Genomic DNA, 6,779 nt, shown 5'->3' on the forward strand with positions numbered 1-6,779 from the left:
CCAGGTCCAAGTAGGCCCGAAGGCCCTCGTTGACGATCGGAATCAAGGACTTCCAAGTCAAAGAGATACACGACGACTGGGGATCATGATCGAAAACAATACCGTAGATAGGGTGAAGGAGAGCTCGTCGAAAGTGGAATCAGTGACGGTTCCGAACTGGAGCACAAGAAACACATCAGAGCCAGATGGTGGAAAGGAAAAAAAACAATCTGAAGCTGGAGTTGATGCCCATGCGCACTATTGTCTACAGGAGGAATCACCTATCTTGTGACTTCCAAAGACTTTACCAAGAAAAAACAACTGCAAACATCCGGGCCCAACACCAGATGGCGATTTATGCATAGTGTGTGTGATCTGAAGCTCATAAGCCTCGAACAGAATATACCTTTTGGGATGAGATTGCAACAATTGTTTTGAACCAATATTTGAACAGACAAGAATTCTGTCTGCATCGTAACAAGTATTTTGCTGCAAGATGCACGTCTCAGGCAGTCCGACCTATTCAGCCTCTTGTTCGTGGAGTGAGAAAAATACAGAAAGATGAACAGAGGGTTTCCAAATGTTCCTGCCTGCTAAGTTCTGACGCTGGGGTGAAGGTGGCAGAGTTAGGATTCATTATCTGAGTTGTGTGTGCAGCTCGGATTGTTTTCACCTTGTAGAAATAGCGCTTTGCAGCCCATGATGAGAGTCTTGGCAGTGCATTGAAAAGTTAATTATTGGGTTCTTCTGTTTCTCTTGAAGCAATTATCTCTCACAGCTTTGGTAGCAGAGCTGTGTGCAGTTCTGAAGAAGAGGTCAAAGGCCTTGATAGTGGTTTCAAAAGTGTGTTCACAGCACCCCTTGTTAGTTTTGATGGCGCACCAGGGTCCCGCGGCACACAGATTGGGAACCACTGTCCCAAGGGGTAGAAAGGCCACTAGCTACCAAGTTCAGTAATTTATATAGCGCACTACTCACCCAGGGGGTCTCAAGGTGCTTGAGGGTGGGTGCATTACTTATCGAAAAGCCAGGTTTTGAGCTGCTTTCTGAAGGAGAGGTGGTTCTGTGTAAGGCGGAGGTGATTGGGGAGGGAATTCCAGGTTTTAGCCGCTAAGTAGGAGAATGATCTTCCTCCCATGGTGGATCTATGGATGCGTGGAATTGGGTGAGGAGGCGGAACGTTATTCTCTTGTTGACGGGGAGCCAGTGGAGGTCTTTCAGGTGACTGGAGATGTGAGCTTGACGGGAGATGTCCAGTATGAGTCTGGCTGAGGCGTTTTGTATGCGTTGGAGTTTATTTTTGTAGTTTGGCTGTGGTTCCGGCGTAAAGGGTATTTCCATAATCCAGTCGGCTAGTGACCAGTGCGTGGGTGACTGTCTTTCTTGTATCGGTGGGGATCCAACTGAAAGATTTTTTTGAGCATGCGTAGGATGTTGAAGCAAGAAGATGCGACAGCGTTGACTTGTCTGGTCATTGAAAGGGAGGAGTCTAGGATGAAGCCCAGGTTGCGTGCGTGGTCTGTAGGTAAGGGTGCTGTACCCAGGGCTGGTGGCCACCATGAGTCGTCCCAAGCAGAGGGGGATGATCCTAAGATAAGGACTTCTGTTTTGTCAGTGTTTAGTTTTAGACGACTGTTCTTCATCCATTCGGCTACTTCTTTCATTCCTTCGTGTAGGTTTGTTTTGGCGGTGTTTGGGTCTTTGGCGAGGGAGAGGATCAGCTGGGTGTCGTCTGCGTAGGAGATGATGTTGAGGTTGTGTTGTCACGCGAGGGGACTCATGTAGACATTGAAGAGGGTGGGGCTGAGTGATGATCCTTGTGGTACGCCGCAGATGACTTTGGTGGCTTCTGATCTAAAAGGGGGAGGCGGACTCTCTGGGTTCTTCCATCGAGGAACGAGATGATCCAGTCCAAAGCTTTTCCTTGTATTCCGACGTTGCTGAGGCGTTGTATGAGGGTGCTATGGCAGACTGTGTCGAAGGCGGCGGAGAGGTCAAGTAGGATAAGGGCAACTGTTTCTCTGTTGTCCAGTAGCGTTCTGATGTCGTCTGTAGCAGCGATGAGGGCGGTTTCGGTGCTGTGTTTGGCTCGGAAGCCGGACTGAGGGGGTCGAGGGAGTTTTGGATTCAAGGAAGGTGGTGAGCTGGTTATTGACGGCTTTCTAAATTACTTTAGCAGGGAATGGAAGGAGTGAGATGGGGCGGTAATTCTTAACTTCAGAGGGGTCTGCTGTGGGTTTGTGCAGAAGGGCGCTGAGTTCGGCATGTTTCCAGCTTTCCAGGAAGGTTGCGGAGTTGAAGGAACAGTTGATGACATCGCGGAGATGGGTTGCGATGATGGAATCTGCTTTGTTGAAGATGTGGTGGGCAACAATGGGTCAACAGAAAAATGCAGCTAACTGAGTGACTGTGTGTAGGAGAGGGGCACAATTCCTGAATCCCAAGTATCCTTGGTGAAAAATATGTTCCCATCAGATACCCGTCCTGTACCGCCCTACATCACTTGGGATCCTTCACCCGAAGGAAGTGGAAAGAACCACTTAGGATTAGGTAGAGTGTAGCCTAATCAAAGTGTGAAGGAATGTGAAGTGTGTGGGTTTAGACTTTATGCAGGTATCAGGGGGTACAAATAATTAACAGAAAGCAGTGCATGAAGTGCTCAATGTGGCAAATAAAAGTGGAAAAATTAATATTGGGTTGTGGGAGTGGAAATAGAATTTAATGAGGTCCTACCCACACCCAAGGTTAAAAAACAGTGCAAGTAGTGGTAACAAATAACTACTCAGATTGTAACTAGGTCGACATGTTTCTGCAGTATAAGTTGGTTCAAAGGATACCAGTCTGCTTCATCAGGACCTTCTTATTATTAAAGTGCAACTGCTGTTATCAATAAGTGAAAATGTGTAAAAAGGATCATATCACCCAAGTTCTGGGGAATGCACTCTCCACCTCACCCGGCAACAGCTCAGGTACAAATGGAGCACCGCTCTGTCCGTCGGTACTCCTCGCCTTCCTCTAGGCTGACTAGAGGAAGGCGAGGAGTACCGACGGACAGAGCGGTGCTCCATTTGTACCTGAGCTGTTGCCGGGTGAGGTGGAGAGTGCATTCCCCAGAACTTGGGTGATATGATCCTTTTTACACATTTTCACTTATTGATAACAGCAGTTGCACTTTAATAATAAGAAGGTCCTGATGAAGCAGACCGGTATCCTTTGAACCAACTTATACTGCAGAAACATGTCGACCTAGTTACAATCTGAGTAGTTATTTGTTACCACTACTTGCACTGTTTTTTAACCTTGGGTGTGGGTAGGACCTCATTAAATTCTATTTCCACTCCCACAACCCAATATTAATTTTTCCACTTTTATTTGCCACATTGAGCACTTCATGCACTGCTTTCTGTTAATTCTTTGTACCCCCTGATACCTGCATAAAGTCTAAACCCACACACTTCACATTCCTTCACACTTTGATTAGGCTACACTCTACCTAATCCTAAGTGGTTCTTTCCACTTCCTTCGGGTGAAGGATCCCAAGTGATGTAGGGCGGTACAGGACGGGTATCTGATGGGAACATATTTTTCACCAAGGATACTTGGGATTCAGGAATTGTGCCCCTCTCCTACACACAGTCACTCAGTTAGCTGCATTTTTCTGTTGACCCATTGTTGCACATTGTTTGTTATATAGTTATAGGGACTGCAACAATGCAAGGTCATTAAACATTTTCCCACCCTTGCCCCCCTTAGTGTATTATTGAAGATGTGGTGGGGACATGGGTCGGTTGGTGAGCCAGAGTGGATGGAGTTCATCAGGCGGATGGTGTCTTCAGTAGTGATTGGGTTCCAGGCGCAGAGGTTGTGGGAGTGCTCTTTTGGTTTGGAGGTGGGTGGAATAGACTGTTCTTCAGAATGGTTTTCAAAGCTAATATGTAGGTCGGCGATTTTGTTGTGGAAGAAAGAGGCTAAAGCAGGGGTCTCCAACCTTTTATGTAGTGAGAGCTACTTTTGGTCAGTGAAAATTGTCGTGAGCTACTAAACCCCAAGCAACTCGCGCATTTTTCCGAGAGACCTCCCGCGCCCCATTTCATTGGTGTTAAACCTAATTTCTTCAGAGCCCATACTGTGGTTTGAACACAATACTAGAGAGTTCCCAAATATTATGTTTTTATAGTTCTTACTGGTACTGTCCAGTGGCTTCGTACTGCTAATATGTCAGAACTCTGCGTTACCCTTTTATCAACTTCAGGAAGGTTGAAGGCTAAGTTTGCCTTACCAAACTGAGGCCTCGCCCGGCTGGTGTGACACACAGTCTTGCAACAAGTGCCAGTACCTCCTGAGTCCCTCAGGTCTGTGCTGATAAACTCCAGAGTCCATGCATAACTACTGAGTATGCTTGTGTAGGCACACTTTTTGTAGACACCAGAGGACAGGTTTTGGGGAGGAGGAATGACCCCTGAATCGCTCTGGACCTGCCTCGAGGTCATCAGAGGAAGATGTAGGTTGGCTGTGTGGCTCAATAAAGCTGGAAAGCTTTCTGCTTGCCTGATGCTCGTTGCTCCTAGTCCAGAGACAGTTCCGACACAAACGGCCAGCCCTTTCCAGACTTTCACAATGGCACAGATGTGTACAGATCCGAATGGAGCGCTACATGGAATACCCGATCACCACTTTTCAGCCATACGCTGGCAAGGAAGGAGACCGCAGCAAAATGTCATTCGAAGAGTTTGAACATTTCATTACTGGAGCGTAAAAGCTTAAGAAAGAGACACTGAAGAAAATGATGGCCTCCTAGTCTACTCTAGCCTTTGGTGGTGTTGATGGGAAGATAGATAATCAGAGTGACTTCCAGGAGGTTTGCCTAATTGAGGGTATGGTGATTGCCTGCCACAAGGCAATAATGTGAAGGCAACTCTGCACCCAAGCCAGATCTCAAGATTGCACAGACGTACATCACACTTTGCTTCTTTACAGTTACCTTCCATAAAAGATTACAACACATTTTCATAATGATCAGAAATGGGGGGGGCACCCCCTGGTGTCCTCTGGAACAGTCAGGCCTTTGTTAGGCACAGGGCTTCCAGTCACGTGAGTGGTCCTTTTTTTAGTCCTTTCTTCTTGCCTTAACATTAGATTATGGAATATCAGGCCTCGTCCTAGCTAGACCTAAAAGTAATTTCATACACAACTGAGCGCCACGAGAGAAACAGACCCCTCCAAGCACATCGGTGCCACAGGGGCAGCGCTGATTCCACAGAGAGAGGAAACGGGCTAAGGTAGCGCTCTTAACAATGTGGGGTGCTCGAGAGAAATGGAGGCGGCAAGAAGTCCATAACGAGACACATGAGACGGTCTAAGACAGCGCCGACCACTGAAAGATAAGATGGGCTGAAGAGGCGCTCTAATATTAAAGTGAGGTGCTCGAGAAGGGTGGGAGAGGCAGGGAGACCACACCGAGGGGCATGTGATGAGCCAGTCAGAGACAAGCTGCGTGGGCTGAAAAGGCCCCAGGGCAGAGCCACGCAGGTGAGACGGACTGAAATCACCCTAGACTACTGTCTGGCATGGGAGATCGCCTGAAACCGCCCAGAGCACAGATAAGGAGGGAGTGTCCTCGTGCAGGAGTGAAGCCCCTGTCCCACTGGGGTAACCGTGTAAAATGATGTCCCCCCACAGAATGTGATGAGGTTCAATGGCCTTCAACTAACTGCTCCCCCCTCCATCCCCCCCGCGTTTGGGGGCTCTGGAGGCTGGACTTCCCGTTGCATCGTGGGGGCTGCATGCAGGGCAAAAAGTGGGGAAAATAAAAACAGCCCTGGCAAAAATGCTCAAACCTGCCTGGCTCCCTTCGTTTTACTGTGCAACCTCCCACTTTCCAACCATCCATCCGCTCTCCCTCTCTTATTTTCTCCTCTATCCCTCTCTGATAGCTTTCTCTCCACCTCCCTCCCTCTGTTGCTGTCTCTCTTGAAGCATCCTCTGCCTGCTGCAGTTCATCTCGGAAAGCAGGGAAAGGTGACAGAGGCACCAGAGAGGCCCTGTGCCTTCAACACCGGCCTCCAAGGGCTCCAGACCAGCGGGGAAACAGAATACACGATAGAATAAAAAGAGGGTCCGGGCCTGGCTCCGTGGGCCATTGTTACTAATCTGCCCCACCCTCACTGGAGGCGCTATGGTGTTAGGGCTCCTTGCAAGTGGCAGATGCGTCACTCAGAGGCTTCTTCCATTGCACGCGGGGGTGGGTTGCTGTCCCGTCCAGACCCGGCCTGACCTTCAGCGCCATGGTCTTGGGCTTCCAGCCAGAGGGACAAGTGTCTGCAAAGGTATCCTCCTACCCACGCCGCATAAAGCGCATATTGTTACACGCAGCGCCCAGAGCCCCGTCCCTGACGCCTGCATAGCCCGCCCTAAGGCAGCATAAAAGCGGCTTCAGTACCTCTGTCTTTGGCCTGGCCGGGGGGCCCCTCCTCTGCCCACCGTCTTCATTGATAATCCCAGAACAAGCGCCTCCCAGGGCCTCTGAAAGGAAACGTTTCGCACAACAGTAAATCCTGAGCTATAGATCTCTTCCATGGCTGCTGTGTGTCTTCCTTTTCTAAGCACGGGAGATAAGCAGTCCATTGTAGAGCTTGAATGTCTACCCAAGCACGGTGTGGTATAATCAAGTCACTGTTACTTTACAGCCTGTTTTTCTGTCCGGGTGCACTGAGTGATACACGCAGTGCCGTGTCTGCAGCCAGCCAGTGTATCTGTACATCAATCAGGGCAGTGTTTAGGAACGTCATCCACTTCGGCCC

General features: G+C 48.9%; 1 pseudogene; it reads left to right on the top strand.

The window, feature by feature from the left end:
• Positions 1-4,596: 4,596 nt before the first annotated feature.
• LOC147668906 (protein S100-A11-like) lies at positions 4,597-4,888 on the top strand (annotated as a pseudogene).
• The last annotated feature ends 1,891 nt before the right edge of the window (positions 4,889-6,779 follow it).

The sequence above is a fragment of the Lissotriton vulgaris genome, unplaced genomic scaffold (assembly GCF_964263255.1).
Source record: "Lissotriton vulgaris unplaced genomic scaffold, aLisVul1.2 SCAFFOLD_956, whole genome shotgun sequence".
In the NCBI taxonomy this organism is placed as follows: Eukaryota; Metazoa; Chordata; class Amphibia; order Caudata; family Salamandridae; genus Lissotriton; species Lissotriton vulgaris.